At 42.6% G+C, this 17,499-nt stretch overlaps 1 protein-coding gene across 5 annotated transcripts in view; it reads right to left on the reverse strand.

The window, feature by feature from the left end:
• The window catches only part of Chd8 (chromodomain helicase DNA binding protein 8), a 62,628-nt gene extending 46,519 nt beyond the window's left edge, over positions 1-16,109 (reverse strand). For 2 of the 5 annotated variants that reach the window (XM_021203796.2, XM_029541322.1), the window contains exon 1: positions 15,999-16,109. The gene's annotated coding sequence lies outside the window, so the exon portion shown is untranslated. Of the gene's footprint in view, positions 1-1,561; positions 1,611-2,297; positions 2,574-2,603; positions 2,689-15,998 lie in introns of those variants that run through there. The other 3 variants (XM_029541323.1, XM_029541325.1, XM_029541324.1) reach the window with 3 other exon arrangements.
• Positions 16,110-17,499: the final 1,390 nt, after the last annotated feature.

Raw genomic sequence — 17,499 nt, forward strand, 5'->3', positions numbered from 1 at the left:
CCTGGTACTCACTTGGTAGACCAGGCTGGCCTCGAACTCAGAAATCCGCCTGCCTCTGCCTCCCGAGTGCTGGGATTAAAGGCCTGCGCCACCAGGCCCAGCTCTACTTCTCAATTTCTTAACCTGCACTTAAGCAAAGCCTGGCTCCCATCTCAGACTCTCCACACTTCTAACTTTATTCATTGCCCCGGGTCTTTTATTACCTGTGCATTATCCTGCCTACATCATCCTGCCTGCATCAATATATAACTTAGCTTACAAGCATATATATTTCATGAATTTCCTTTCTATAGTTCAAACCCTGGTAAAACAAATAAATGGATGTTTTAGGGGTTTTAATGTAAAGCAACTAGTAGATTAATAAAGTGATATCAGACTTTTATTAAGAATGAAAACAATGCTGGGCACTGGTGGCGCACGCCTTTAATCCCAGCACTTGGGAGGCAGAGGCAAGTGGATTTCTGAGTTCAAGGCCAGCCTGGTCTACAGAGTGAGTTCCAGGACAGCCAGGGCTACATAGAGAAACCCTGTCTTGAAAAACTTAAAAAAAAAAAAAAGGGGAATGAAATCAGTCCTACCCAACCACTGCCCAAAAGAGAAACACATGCATGTGCCCTAAAGGAGAGTCAGGATTTGGTGACTACATTTAATAACTTCCCATCCTCAAAATGAGTATATAGCCTGTATGACACAAACCCTGAGGATTGGAAGTGCAACAGAAAACAGAAGTTCAGTTGAAATCCAAGGACACCTATCTACACACACTAACTAAAGCAGATACTGGCAGAACAGTATCTGTTGTCTTCTTAGTTCCCTTCTCCAGGCTCACCACCTTCCTCACAGTTCTTATGTTTCTGGAGACAGAACGTTCCAACTCTCTGGTCCTTGGGTTTTGCCTCAACCTTGCCCATTTCCATTACTCGTCTGTCTTATCACAATAGATTTTAAATTCTAGTCTACTGTCTACCCCAACATCCTCATGCTTTTCAACAAAACAGTGACTGCAAACAGTTTAGAAGGTATGTGCATTATATGCACCGAGAAAGGGCTTATGGCACAGGAGGGTGTGGTCAAAGTGTAGTTCTTAAGTGTATACACAGCATTACAGTTCTGTATTTGTAGTTTTCTATTTTATTGTTTCTATTATTGACAGTACAAGTGGACAAAATCTTGACCGGTAAGATCTTTAAAAAAAAACAAAACAAAAAACAATGGACAAGGGAGCTGATGATGTCAGTAGAAAGAAAGACAACAGCATAAAGAAAGTCACTGGTATCTCAGGGCTGGGGTCAGAGTGCTCACATTATCCCAAACGGGTGCTTATCATACTTTACTGTTATAGTGAAGGAGAAACACTACAAAAGAAATCCTTTCATCATCTATATAAACTGGACTACAGATACAAACTCTCTTCATTTATAGATTTCTCTATACTATCCATCCTTAGAAGATAATGAACAAATGTCATATTGAGTAATACTTTTTCTGTAGTATATAGGTTTAGAAAGCACTGTTCATTCCTAACCTCTGTGCTCAAAGGTTCAGAAAAAAAGTATTTTACCTGAAAATATAAACCTTGTTGGAAATTGAATCCTTTTCAGGAGGACGAGCTAGAGACAGAAATAAACGCTACTTATTAAGACACAGGATGGGTAGGGGAAGCTTGATTTACACAAGAAATACCTTGAAAATAAAATAAATATGACAGCAAAATTATATATATATATATATATATATATATATATATATATATAAATTTATGCAAGGCGATCTCAAAACAAACAAAACAACAAAAGACCTATGCCATTGAAACATTTTTGAGACTCAGATAATCTCAAACCTTAAACAAGCAAGAGACACCCAAAGCGAATGAAATTGTTAAGCTGAGGTCAAAGAATGATCAGGATCAGGATGGAAGGACACAAGAAATGGAGCTATTAACTTGGAGCTACTCAGGGTTCCTCAAATAAATTGAGATCTTGGGCCATTTTCTCTGCCTTCACTATTCTGTCAAATGAGTGGCAACTCTGTTTCTGTTTTCTAATAACTGAAGGAAAAGACATAACTAAATTAAGGGTGTAAATATTTGGGGGCAAATATGGCTGGTAACAGAGCACTTCGTTAAAAGCAGAGAAAGCTAAATAGCCAACCACAATAACTAAAAGCATGTATTTTCAAAGGCCAAGTGAGAAACTGTAGAAATTATGTTACTCATATGGGGAAAGGAAGGAAGTAGAATTGATGAAGAGGAAAACGCTACTGGAAGTGGGGGTGGCAAGGGGGGCCGGGTACATTACCTGCTCTCACTGCCGGGGTTAGTGCCAGTAAGGCCCATTCGGCAGAGGCAGGCTCGGGTGGAAGACTTCGAGCAACTGGAGCCCCCAAATGGAGTTGAAGTACATGCACTTGAGCGAGGGAGCTATCGGGGGCATCCTCCGAGGTGGGGATGGTCAAGACGGGAAGATACGAGGGGTGGGGGTGGGGGTGTGATGCCCAGGGAAGCGGCAACGTTAGGGCGCAAGCTGCAGGCTGAGAGGCCGAGCAAGCCCCGAAGGTAAAAAGGCCCTGCACCTTACCCCGGTGGGAGGCAAAGGTAGCTTTACCTGCGGTGGCCGTGGGGCCGGTTCGCTTCTCGCTGTCTCTCCAGCACCAGTTCCCCTCCTTCTACGCAACCTAACTTGATGCGCTTGCCCGCCCCACACTCTCATTGGCTAACATGCGCTGCCACTCAACCAAAGGCGCATAAACGCAAAACAGCGCAAGGGCGGGACTAGAAGCAGCTCCCTTCCCCCGCAGGTTAGGTTGAGAGCGCACAGAGAGGCCTATCCGGTTTCTAGGGCCAAGACCAAGCCTGCAGCTTGCCTGAAAACGAAGGTGCAGGAGAGCAATCCTGATGGTTGATTCTTGACACCCACACCGCTCACATACCCGAGTAGAACTCCAGGGAGGTGTTCTGCACTAGGCCAGCTCCGCCTCCCTCTGGAACCCCTGTCTTCCGGCGGCCCTGTCACTCCCTCCCACTCCCCAGCAAAAGGTGCCCAAGCACTACTAGGGTGGGAGTTGGGGATACGGGAAGAACAGTTGTTGGGGACTCAGACTTTCGCCTTTCCAAGATAAGACACTATGTGCTATAATCCAGGAAGCTGGCTTGCATGCCTGACACTTCTGTTTCCATAAAGTTTTAGCTCAGGTGCCTCTAACAATTCTCTGGCTCGGCGCCCTCCAAAATACACACCCAGTCCTACCCTATCCTTTTCTCCAAACAGTCCATTCGACTTAGCCATCACTGTCCATGCCTGGGGTCTGAAGCAGACGAGCGCCCATCGTGAGGGTTTCCAAGCTTAAGTCTCCCAAAGTAAAATACAGCTGCTTTACTCGGAACCACTGTTTACTTGGAAAAAACACGGAAATCTTACTTTTCTGTACTCCTGGGTTCAGAACCGGAAAAAAAGACCAACTTGAACTTAGACCTGCTACTTTTAAAGACCCCAGTGTTACCTACCACTAGACAGGCCAGGAACACTCAGACTGTAGTAGTGTTAAGGCTTCCTATTCACTTTGGCTCTGAAACCTCCTTCGTACTTAGCATCCAATTAACTGCCAAGTCCTACTGACACTACCGCAATGTACTACAACAGACTTGAGAGCCCGCAATGCGCTGCAAGTCAACCACTTTGTATAGATGAGAAAACTGAGCCACTGAAGGATCCCACTAGGAAACTAAGTAGCAAAGTTGGGGCTTCTAACTCGCTGCCTTCTCTCTGCGCAGTTGCTTATGTAGAAGTCTCACAACTGATCTTTCTTCCTTCTAATCCGTCCTGTTACCACAGTAATTCCCTAATACACAATTTGACCAAATGAACTTCATGCTTAAGAACTTTTAAAGCGGCCCTGTCACTCTTGTAACTATATATGAGGCAAGTCTACAACCCAAGCAGTCAGGAGGCTAAGGCAGGTGAAAACAAAACAAAATTTAATAGCACACCTTGCCTTTTTGTCCTAGTTTCCACTGTTATTTGATATATACATTTACATGCTAGTCAAAATGTCAAGTTACTATTGCTATATTTTTTCTCATATGGATCTAGTCAATACCATGCATTCAAATGCATTCTCCATCTCTACTTTCATTACCTCAACTCTTGTTGTCTGAGTCAAGGCCTCACAGTACACAATCCAGATTGCTTTGGAACTCACATCTCAAGTTTGCCACAAACTCATGGTGATTTTTCTTGCCTCAGCCTCCCCAGTGCTGGAATAACAGCCATAATTTCAGGATTACTGTACCCAGTTATCTAAACATTTACCAAGCAGGGTGTATGCTACTAAGCAATAGTATTAGGTACCCAAAAATAATACCTATTTATCAGCACGACAGTATACACCTGTAATTCTAGCACTTGAGAGGTGGAGGCAGGAAGATCATGCATTCAAGGTTAGCTTGAGTTAAAAGTGATCCTGTTTGGGCTGGAGAGATGGCTCAGTGGTTAAGAGCACTGACTACTCATCCTAGAAGTTCTAACTTCAATACTCAGCAACCACATGGTGGCTCCCAACAATCTGTAATGGGATCTGAAGACAGTGACAGTGTATTCACATACATGAAATAAATAAATCTTAAAAAAAAAAAAAAAGTGATCCTGTTTTTTTAAACGAAACAGGATGGGGGAAGGAGAGGAGAGAGGGAGGAAAAGAAAACGATAAAATCTCTATTCCTATTAGATATGTGTATATGTGGGAAGAAGGTAAACAATAGACACCATAATAAAGTGGGCAAGTATAATTAATTATAACATAAAATGGTAATACAACAGCAGGGGTCATTTGCAGGGACAAGAGAAGAAGGGAATTAATTTAGGAGAAAAAGATCAGGAAACAGTTTCTTAAATTATAAGAGATAGGCTAAAGTGGACCATATAAAAGGAATATTCAAGCAGCAGAGATAGTGGGAGGGACGGCAAAACAAAAGCATGAAAATGAAAAGCTGTACATGTCACATAATTCTGTAGTTCAATCCTGCCGAAGCATAAATCACAGGAAACTGAACAGAGATAAAGTTGAAGGCTAGGAAAGAGTCAGATATTAGAGAGCCATTTTCTTCCAGGTAAACAGGAATCCACAGAAACAATCGAAATGACACAACAGAGCTAAGCTGAGTTACCTAACTCTGTATTTGAGAGATGGGAGAATAGAAGACATGGGGCCAGTCAGAAGGCTGCTATGGAGTCCAGAAAAGAGGTAGATACTGGGTGTTTACTAGTTTGTTATTTTCTGTGAGGTAGCTGAGCATGAGAGCTTGGATGAAGCTCCATCCACAGAGTCAGGCTGATCAGCCTTATGACTCTGGTCCCTGTGAGCATACATCCCCTGCTTTCAGACCCCCTTTTAAACCTTTTTAACTTTGTGACCCACCTGATAACCTTCCAATTAATTCCCTTTCTGGGGGCTGGCGAGATGGCTCAGCGGTTAAGAACACTGATTGTTCTTCCAAAGGTCCTGAGTTCAACTCCCAGCAACCATATGGTGGCTCACAACTGTCTGTAATGAGATCTGACGCCCTCTTCTGGTGTGGCTGAAGACAGCTACAATGTACTCACATATAAGTGAATAAATATTTAATAAAAATAAATAAATAGCCGGGCGTGGTGGCGCACGCCTTTAATCCCAGCACTCCGGAGGCAGAGATGGGCAGATTTCTGAGTTCGAGGCCAGCCTGGTCTACAGAGTGAGCTCCAGGACAGCCAGGGCTATACAGAGAAACCCCTGTCTCAAAAAAAAAAAAAAAAAAAAAAAAAAAAAATCAGTCAATAAATTAACTTTCTGAATCTTCCTAACAAGATAATTAAGGTGTGAATTATAGCAATTTGATTTAAAATATGATGGAAGGGAAGAACAGGACCCAGACCAGAAATACTGATATAAAATTAGTAGGACATAGAATTTAGCCATACTGAATGAGTTGTCTATATAGCATGTCAAATTGTGATATTCAGTGGCTGCAGAAAAGTCCAGTTTGGTGACAGGTTTAGAGAGCTGTCCTAACTTTCTAAATGGTGGTAGGTATAAAGATTATCTAAGAAATGTGAGCAATGGACCAAAGTATAAGAAAAACTGTTCTGGCTGGCCATGGTGGTGTCCGCCTTTCATCCCAGCACTCAGGATGAGTGGCAAGTGGTTCTCTTTTCTCCACTCCCTCCTGCAACTTCATGTGGCACTAAAGGAATTGAACCCAGGGACTGCTACTGAACTACACTACCCCTTAGCAAGCCTGAAATAACTATCTTGAGGGAAATGAGACACAGAGAGCTTGTTAATTTGTCTAATATTCCACAGCTACTAAAAAAAGTGTCAGATTCAAATCTAGGCATGTAACCGCCCTACATATATACTTTGTCCTACATATATGCCCTACTATAAATTCTCTCTTAGTCAGACATGATGGTTTATGGCTATAATCCCAGCACTCAGGAGGCAGACAGCCTGGGCCGAAAATGGCGTTCCAGGCAAACCAGGATTACAAAGAAAGACTCCCAAAACAAAAGCAACCTAAGTTAATACTTCTTCCTTTTAAGTGGAGATTGGATAACCAACTACACAGTTTTTGATGTTTTTCCATCCCCCATTAGAATGCAAGTTCTTCAACTGGAAAGACTATTTATAACCTGTCTTGGTAGTAACGGATGTCTTGGAGGTAATGGGCATTCAGTGTACTTTGGTGAAGAATGTATCAAACTTCCAGCCAAAGGTGTTAGTGAAACTTTAAAGGTAATGGGGAGGTTTCTGAGCAGAGGGTGATGGCTCCCCTTACTGAACATCAACATCCAGAAACATTCAAGAAAAGGCATCTTAAAATCATAAGTATCTTCACTTTTTAGGACCAATAGCAGACACCGATTTACATATAGCAAAAGAAGACATAGGGTTCTTTTGAGAAATGGCTCAGCACTTAGGAACCCTGACTGCTCTTGCAGAGGAACCATGTTCAATTCCCAGCACACAGATGATAGCTCACAACTGTCTGTAACTCTAGTTCCAAGGGATCCAACACTTTTTCTGGCCTTCACAGCCACTAAACAAGCAAAGTCATGCAGGCAAACCCCATATACATAAAACTAAAAACAAGGGGCACCCCCCCACACACACACACAAAAGACTTTTCCACGGTGTGATAATTAATAACTACTGGAAGTAATGAAGACTTAGTGATCCCTTTTAGGGACAGAATGATGACAATTTAAGGCGGTGGCAAAAAGTGAATGACAATGGGATAGACCCCAGAGGGCTTAAAAGTAAGGCATGGATTTTTTTTTTTTAAAGTCAATCTCATTGCAGTTTTTTTGTTTTGTTTTGTTTTTTAAAGATTTATTTATTTATTTATTGTATGTAAGTGCACTGTAGCTGTCTTCAGACTCTCCAGAAGAGGGCGTCAGATCTTGTTACAGATGGTTGTGAGCCACCATGTGGTTGCTGGGATTTGAACTCCAGACCTTTGGAAGAGCAGTGGGGTGCTCTTACCCACTGAGCCATCTCACCAGCCCTTTTTTGTTTTGCTTTTAAACAGTTAAAACTAGTGTTTTGGCCTAAGTTGAAGATGGAAAGAGAGTGCAGTCTTGTCTTAAGGGTCTTTGCCCTAAAGTAAACTTAGGCTGATTCTGATTCCACTGCACTGGCTCAAGGACATAGGAGAAAAAACTAATATGCTCTGGGCAGGTTTGATGCTCAGTGGGAAACAGAGATTGACACTCAAGGCCAAACACTTGAGTTTCACTCCTGGAACCCATGTACAGATGTAAGGAGAGAACTGACTCCACAGGTTGTCTGATCTCTACACAGATCAGATACATGCATACACACATATACACATGATAGAAACACTCACATAATAATAATGATGAAGTAAAAAAAAATGATGCTGAGTTCCAAAGGAGAAATCTAAGTTGGCCAACACATCTACTACTACTACTGTGTACATACACTTTTTGGGTAACAGCCCTGGTCTCTACTTCCATGCAACCTGGCTTTCCTTATTTTAAATAAGCCATTTTTCTTACATTTGTTCAGCCTGGGAGAAAGTGTAAATGTTTACTTAATTCAATTACATGCTCTAAAACCTGAGCATTTCGAAGTAATCCTTAGCAGCATAAGATAATATGTAATGTTTGGCACATAGCAGGCTAGTAGAGAGGAATTTATTCCTTAGCCAATAGTTTAAATCAGTACCACTCAAAGTTTGTATCATACAGAACTACTGGGTGGTAGTGGGGAATGCTTTTAATCCCAGAACTCAGGAGGCAGAGACAAGCAGATCTCTTGAGTTCTAGGCTACCTGGTTGATAGAGGGATTCCAGGTCAGCCAGGGCTACAGAGAAACCCTGTCTTAAAAAACAAACAACAAAGCCGGGCGTGGTGGCACACACCTTTAATCCCAGCACTTGGGAGGCAGAGGCAGGTGGATTTCTGAGTTCGAGGCCAGCCTGGTCTACAAAGTGAGTTCCAGGACAGCCAGGGCTACACAGAGAAACCTTGTCTCAAAAAACCAAAAAAAAAACAAAACAAAAAACAAATAACAACAACAACAACAACTCATTAGACACTTAGCAGGGCTGATCTGCTAAGACGAATGATGGGAAACCAAAATATACATATATAAACGGGCTGGAGAAGCTGGGTGAAGGGACTCCAGAACTAACATGCAGAAAGGACAGTAGTACCCCCTTCAACAGATCTAGCACTATCATCTAGGGCACTGATGAGGAACTCATTACATCGTTTTTAGATCTTCAGGAATATGTCAGCATCTATTGTGTAACTATTCCATTTACTTCACAAAACCAATTTGTGGTAAATTATAATTCCTTGCCGGGCAGTGATGACACACACCTTTAATCCCAGCACTTGGGAAGCAGAGGCAGACGGATTTCTGAGTTCGAGACCAGCCTGGTCTACAGAGTGAGTTCCAGGAAAGCCAGGGCTACACAGAGAAACCCTGTCTCAAAAAAAAAAAATTATAATTCCTCATTAGGCTGTCCCTTGTCACTCTCAGCCCCATCTTCAGCAGGCTGAGCCTCTCTGTCAGCTTTCAGAAGAGAAGTGAAAGGGAACTACCAAACCTGCACAGGTATTTAAATGCCTCATTAAAGAAATAAGTTCCTTAGCAGTACAGAAGACAGGTGAAAATTCTGCACATTATAGAATCCATGTGTAATTAAAGAGCTGACTCAATATGTGCCAGCAGGAAGAATCTTTTTTTAAAGTTCTTTATTTTTGAGGATTAAGGGGCTGAAGAGATGATTTAGCAGTTAAGAACACTGCTCTGACAGAGGTTAGTTCCCAGCATCCATAAAAGTGGCTCATAACCACTCCAAACTCCATCCCCAAAGACTGTGACACCCCTGACCTCAGTGGGCACCTACACTCTGTGTACATACCTACATACAGACAAACACACAAGTTAAAATAAATCTTTACAGGAAAAAAAAAGTAGTATAGAAAAGAAACAAGGAAGAATAAAACAATGAAATTTTGTCTCCTAGATTTTGTTAGTCCCTAGTTAAAAAAAAATCCCTAGCCATACCAGGCACTCTTTTAAACTCAGTACTTAGGAGGCAGAGGCAATCTCAGATCTCGGTGAGTTCAAGGACAGCCCAGTCTATACGGTAGGTTCCAGGACAGCCAGGGCTATGTAGTAACCCTGTCTCCAAGTCTCCAACTTCCCTACAAAACAACAAAAACAAAACCCCAAGAAAAAAGGAAAATTCATAAATGAATGATATCATGGAGCTAGTACTGGCCTAGCACAAGCAAGGCCTGTGTCTCACTCCTATACTGCACCACACAAAAATAAAAATAAAATAAATCAGTCAGAAAAAGCTTCTCATTTATACTCTTTACTTGGTCAAATCACACATCCCCCAAATTCTGTTATGTGAACTCTAAGCAACTAAGCTATAAAAATCACTAATTTCTCAAAGAACCAACCAAAAAGAAATTCTATTACTAATGGAACAATACACTTCCAAATACTCACATCCCAGGGGGAAATCCTCAAATATGTCTGCACCACATTTTCAAAATATACAGCGGGATTAAAAAAGAGAGAGTAAGAAAGACAATTCCAAAGAACCCTGAAGGATTCACAACTGTTCAATGGCCTGCCTGCCCTCTTAAATGAGTTTATGACTTAAATTACATGGGGCTGGAATGACAGCTCAGCAGTTAATAGCACTGGTTGCTCTTGCAAAGCAAAGGACCTAGTTTGGTTCCCAGTACCCACAAGGCAGCTCACAATTACCCATAACTCTAGGTAGTCCCAGGGATCCTACACCCTCTTGGCCTCCTTGGACATCAGGTATGCACATGGTACATACATGTATGCAGGCAACATTCATGCACATAATTATTTGTTTTGTTTTGTTTTGTTTTGTTTTTAGACAGGGTTCTCTGTGTAACCCTGGCTGTCCTAGAACTCACCAGGTGGACAAGGCTGGCCTCAAACTCAGAGATCCTCCGGTCTCTACCTCCTGACTGCTGGGATTAAAGGCACGCACCGCCACTACCACCAGGCTACATAATTTTTTAAAATTCAATTACTATTGCTGAGGGTGCAGTTCAGTAGTAGAGCAAGATCAAGAGTTCAGTCTCTAAATACACTAAAATTAAAAGGAATTTTCTTACTATATAACTTTTCTCAGAATGTGATTGACCTAATATCATAGGTTGTAAACTAAGCATGGTGGCTTATGTGTATAATCCCACATTCAGGAAGTTGAGGCAGGCTAAAAATTCCAAGACAGGGGCTGGAAGGATGGCTCTGTGGTTAATAGAGAGGGCCTGGATTTGATTCCTAGTACTCACAATGAACAGCTCACAACCCCTAGTAACTCTAGTTCCAGGGGATCTGATGCATTCTTCTGGTCTTCCACAGGCACCAACATGCAAGTGGTGCAACTACACTTAAGGCACAGAAAAATAGAATAAAATAAATATATCTTTAAAAAAACAAAAACAAAACAAAACAAGCCAGTCTAGGCTATTTAGAGGTTCCAGACCAACCTGTGTAAGAGTGAGATCCTACCTCTAAAATAAATAAATAAATAAATAAAAAAGTTGTGCTTGTGTGCTGATAACTCAAAGAGGCAAGAGGAGCACAGTTCAGGTTCAGCACCCACCTAACACGCAAAGGTCTGTGGTTCTAGCAACCTCTTCCGGCCTTTCTAAGGCACAGCCCTGATAAGTGTGTACAATGCAAATGCAGACACATACAGAGGCAAATGAATGTTTAAAGAAAAAAAAACAGTGCCAGGCATGGTGGTACATGCTTTCAATCCCAGCACTTGGGATATAAAGGCTGATACATTCTCTGTAAGTTCAAGGCCAGTCTGGCCTACATAATGTCTTAAAGGATAGGCAGAACTATGTGAGAGACTGTCTCAAACACACAAATAGTAATAAAATACATTTTAAAACATTAATTTTCTTTTAAGAAAGTTATAGACTCTCAGAACCAAAAGGTCAGTATGGAATTATTTCACTAGACGAAAAGTTTATCACTATCACACTTTAGGTGCTGATATATGGGGAAGGATACAATTCTAGAAATTATCTCAGTAGAATGCTATTGAACTATCATTTCCCAATGAAGCTATACATTACTAGTTTCTCTGGAGATAAGCAGAAGAAATAAAATCAGGTATATTTCACTTTTTCAACAATAAAGAGAACTTATTAGTAATTATGTATACTAATAAATAATTATTTTTGGACATCTTTTCAAATAAACTAGTTGGACCATATAGTGATAACCTAAATTTGAAGAAGGTAGAATTCTGTCTTAGTCTCCCAAACTGCCCCCCCACCCCCCAAGAATATACTCCTGGATGGATTCCTGTTGAAGATGAACGTTGCTATCTATGCCATTCTGAGTTTTCTGGATTTTTTTTTTTTTTGGTGGTGGTACTATAGACTGGCCTCGGGGGCCTTGTGTACATTAGGCAAGTGTTACATCCACAGCCCTTCCTACTGGACCTTTGATAACCAGATAACATGCCATTAATGGGCATAACAATCTGAAGGCTAAAGATAAGATACTTTAAGTTAAACATTTTGCTTCACGTGACATTAAACAACTCAGAGATCCTGCTGAAGAACAGAAATGATCAATTAAAGAAAGTAAAAAGTAAGAAAAGGAAAAGCTGGGGACAGTGGCACAGACCTGTTTTGCTGGTATTTAGGGATATTTAGAAAGATTAGGAGTTCGAAGTCAGCCTCAGAATTATGTAACAGAGTTCAATGCCAGCCTGACCTACATTATTTTTTGTCTCAAAAAGCTCTTACTAGTCCTTGATGAAGAGCAATAGGCAATTAATCAATGGCTGCTGAAAGAGGTAGAATCAAGATGAGCTTCAGGGGTCAGCCAATCCCAAAGTCAGTCCTGAGTCCATGTAACACAAGCAGCACTGAATGGACTCAGTAGGTTTATACTCACATACATACATATACATATATACATATACATATACATATATGTATCAATAATTAAAGAGGAAGAGGATCAATAACGTGAAGGAACATAGGGAGAATAGGAGGTAGTGGAAGGGAGAGAGGAAGGATGGAAATTACATAAATACAGTACTCAAGTATGAAATTATCAAAAAAATTAAAAGAGAAAACTATCTACAGAACTGCTCAGAACAGCTTAAAAAGAAACCTCAGGTACTGACACGCTCTGTAGTTTAAACTATAAACATCTGTAACTATGCAGAGGTAGACATATTGCATAATGACAAATATGCAAGAAGTTTACTTTTAGGTTTTTGGGGCTTTTTAGGTATTATTGGAATTTAACCCATTGCTTTGTATGTATATGCTCAGCAACCACTCTACCAAGTTATATCCCTTACCTCTTGTAATGAAAAATATAAAATGCAGAGCAAGAAAACACAAAGAGAGCTAACTTTGATTGCACAGATACACATGAAGCAAACTGTAACGTTAAAGGGGAAGAGGTTATCTAGGACCACATCTGGAATGCAGCAAATAGTTTGATAAGGCGCAGTACATAGTTGGAAAATTTTTTAGGCAATAGAAAATAGCTGCTGTCTGTTACATAAAAATACAACTGTCACTTGGGTACTAGACATCATCAGTACATTACGACAAAAAGTAGACAAAACCCTAAAAGAAAGACCAGGAATGCTGCAGAAATCACTCTGGAGGAACAAAACATAACTGAGTGACATAGGAAACATGAACACATACCTACTCATGAGTCAAAGGCCAAAGAAAAAAGATAGCAAACACCAGAATGGCTACCGAAGAACTGGGAGAGGCCATTGGAAACGCTGAGCAGAGTCAAGAAGACAGGCAAGCAGAGTATATGGTGACTTCTACTGCTGAGCCCAAGTATTAGGCTGAATTTAAGCTCAGAAGATAGAAATATTTCAGGGCTGTGGATAATTTCACAAAGCCATCTAACATTCATCTGAACTCTGTAGTTCTTCCATGGATAAAAGCATTAAAGCTTATTCTTTCCAACAGGAACCCTCAAATTAACCCTCAGTCACAGTATTGCTTAAGCAAATTCTCTTTCAAAGGTGACATATATAAAAGTTTCCCTTGGAGCTGGTGAGATGGCTCAGCGGTTAAGAGCGCCAACTGCTCTTCCAAAGGTCCTGAGTTCAAATCCCAGCAACCACATGATGGCTCACAACCATCCATAACGAAATCTGATGCCCTCTTCTGGAGTGTCTGAAGACAGCTACAGTGTACTTACAGGAAAGAAAGAAAGAAAGAAAGAAAGAAAGAAAGAAAGAAAGAAAGAAAGAAAGAAAGAAAAAGGAAGAAAAGAACAAAAACTTTTTTAACACAAAACACTGCCCCAGTCCCCAGTGGGTATCATGCCCCATCATCCAGGAGCACTGCAGAAGAAGGTGTCCTAGGAAATGCTAGGTGGATGTTTTCTGGCAATACAAAATCAGCTCAGCAGATATATTCTCCATCTACTTCTAAAAGGATCTGGCCAGTTTGAGTTTTGGGAGATGGGGGGGGGGGGGGATCAAAGAACCAGCTACACAGATTAAACACTGGGAAGACATGAGCTTAATTTATGCATTCCTCCACCAAATCCTTTATTCCTGCTCTTCTGAGATTACAGCTTTAAGTCTTCTGTGAGCCTTTTTCTCTCTCTTTTATTTGGTGTGGGGAGGGTTCAGAGGGGTGGTGTCTCTCTGTCTCTGTCTCTGTCTCTGACTCTCTGTGTGTGTGTGTGTGTGTGTGTGTGTGTGTCTCCCCACTGACCAGTATCCTTTGCCTTGTCTGGCAGTCTTTGACATACACCACTCTTACTTGCCAACAGCTTTTAAGTAGAATTTTGCTGTATTTCTTATCATAACCTTTATTATCTTAACAGCTGGAATAACTAAAACAGTTCAAGTAATGTTTTCCACTTTCAAGATTTTGGTAGAAGTGAATTTGTATAATCTGAGAACTTGGGAAGTAGAGATATAATGACCAAGGCTTCAAAGTCATTAGTGAGTCGGAGGCCAAGCTGGACTATGAGAGGCTGTATCCAAGAAACCAAAGTAAAACAATCAGGGGTTGTGGTGGGATCCCTCACCCCAGAGTCCCCCCTGGGAATGGCCAGCATTACTAAAGGATGTGACACCCAAGGAAAAACAAGTTAATGAAGAAAAAAAAAAAAGTTGCCCACTTCCTGCCCTGATTACAACTTGTTGTGGAACCTGCAGGATGACCATAAAAAGATATTTTTAGGCAGAAGACACTCTGTAATCAAAAAGACAATATCCCAGCAGGGGCCAGAGGTGCATGCCTTTAATCCCTGGCAGAGGCAGGAAGATCTCAGTGAGTTAGAGGCCAGCCTGGCCTACAAAAGGAAAGCCAGCTAGCCTTTCAAAAGAAACAACAGCAGCAACATAAGGGAAACATTCAAACTGCAAATCCATGTTCTAGAATCTGATGTGCCCCCCAAAACGACCTCGGCTGGCACTAAGCCAGTCTCTGAGTTAACTCAGAACAGAGATCCCATGGACATCGATGTGATGGCAGAATGCAGCAAAATTGCTAAAGCAACGTCCTCACTTGTATCTGAGACGTCTCACTATGTCTCTCCTTTGAAAGAAAATTACGTAGTGTTTAAAAGCCGACTTCGCTCACTCACAGCGAAGACTGGTACACTACATACCTCTTCTGGGAAGCCTTTAACGCCGTCAGGACTGCCCCTTAAAGAGGAGCTGCTGCGTATGCACAGCTGCAGCAATGGCAAGCCAACTAGAAACAGGTAAATTGAGAAACAAACAAACAAAAAAACCCAAAAACGCAAAAAAACAAAACAAATTTTAAACAATAATCGCCAAGAGGCGGTCCTCTCCTAGTGAAGAGTTTACATAATGTGTCAGAAAACCAAAGAGCTCGGCAGACCTGTCAAGGGAGACGCAAGACTTGAGCTGTTTGTTTCCTAGTCACCTCTACTTTGCAACAGCCCCACAGAAACTGGGTACATAATCCGAACGCGTTCACCCCAGGCTTCCCTACTCACATTTACTAAAACATTAAAGATAAGAGAGAGGAAAAAGAAGCCAGCCAAAACAAACTAAAACCCTGGCCTCGCACTTCTGACTCCAACGTATGGAGTAACCTAACCGAGCAGGGGAGTTTTTCTTCTTGGGAAAGGAGGAAGAAGAAAAAGGCAAGTGTCTCGCATGTGCGCCTCGCCCAGCAGTGTCATGACAAGCTCCAAAACTCCGCGCTGGCTCTAGCAGCTCCCTCGCGGCCCGTCCCAGCACGGCCCCGCGGCCCGTCCGGTCCCCAGCGCCTGCCTCTCACAAAGGAGAGTGGTTCAGCCCCGAGCATCCCGCACCTGATCATCGCTCGGCGCTGCACCCGCATGGGTGCGAGCGAGCGGGCGAGGACGTTGTTACCCCACCCACCACCCGCCCAGGCTCCGACGAGGCTTGGTGGAGCCGCGCGTGCCGCGGGCTTACCTGAGCCAGTCCTGCGGCTTCCTTCCCCGGGCAAGAGTAGCAACCCACCGTCCGGGAGAACAAGGCGCCTTCCGGCGGAGCACGGCCAGCCCTCGCCGCAAGCAAGCTTGCTAGTCCTCCATGCTCCTGGGCCCGCCCACCGCCCTCCACCCGCCAATGGCGTGGCCGGAGCCGGGCGCCATCCAGGAAGTCTCAGAAGGCTGGGAGGGCCCGAGGCTGGGAAGGGGACGTAGGCAACCGCGGATATGCCTGCTTGGAAATCGGAGCGGGCGGCGGGCTGGCAGGCCCGGCCTCTGACCCCCGCCGCTGGGGGCGCTCCAAACCCGGACGGCACCTGCTACCTGTCTCGGGAGGCCATCTTGGGTGGACGACGGGCTCGGTGATCTCCCACGATGACCTATAGGCATGGGAAGGCCTTTTTGGAGTTCTGTTGGTCCGTTTTGGTCCAGCCCCTACGTGCCCTCCTCTCGTGTACTCAGGATACCTGTCAGTCACGGGGAGGAACTCTGGAAAAATGTTGATCGTGACTGGAAACAAGCCCCACCACCTCTTACACGTAGGAATGATGCTGGTTTATCGAAGAAGCCAACGGATCAATTTTTCCGAATGACACTTCCTAGGGTGATCCTGGACAAGCAGGGTTATCCACACATAATCGACACGGGTTATATAGCCATTCTAACTTGCTCATCTATGCACATTTCCGATTTTCCAGTATTAGGTTTTTTTTGACAGGCTGGCCTTAAACACTTAAGGCATGAGCTACCCCGCCCTAGCCCGGTGCTCCGATTTTAGCAACCCAAAATACTGAGTCATTTAGTAATATCGAGAGTGAGGAATTTCACTTAAAAAGCAAAGGACCTTAAATTCACCAATAGTTCCAAACTACGCACGAATACACACTGGGCAAACAAGACTTAGCAGAGGGACACTGATGAGCGTCATTTATTCTGGAAAGAAGCAAAATGTCACCGTAGGTGAAACTGCACTGAGAAAGGTATTTCTGCATTTTCTAAAGTTACGCTGACTACATTTCCATACAAGAAAGGTCTTTGTTGTGGTGGTTGATTGTTTAAATACCAGCATTAGAAAACTCAAGGAGGGTGCTGGTGAGATGGTTCAGTGGGTAAGAGAACCTGACTGCTCTTCTGAAGATCCTGAGTTCAAATCCCACCAACCACATGGTGGCAACTACATGGTGGCTCACAACCATCCGTATGGAGCGTCTGAAGACAGCTACAGTGTACTTACATATAATAAAGAAAAGAAAAGAAAACTCAAGGAAGCTTGAGCAAGACGGCAAAACCTACAAAATTTGTTTTTAAAGAGATTGATTGCAGGGCACGCCTTTAATCCTAGGATTTGGGAGGCAGATACAGGCCAATCTCTGAGCTCTGCTGCTCTACAGAACCAGTTCCAGGACAGCCAGGACTACACAAAGAAAACAGTTTTTCTATTATATATATATATATATATATATATATATATATATATATATATA

This window comes from Mus pahari, chromosome 8, assembly GCF_900095145.1.
Source record: "Mus pahari chromosome 8, PAHARI_EIJ_v1.1, whole genome shotgun sequence".
Lineage (NCBI taxonomy): Eukaryota > Metazoa > Chordata > Mammalia > Rodentia > Muridae > Mus > Mus pahari.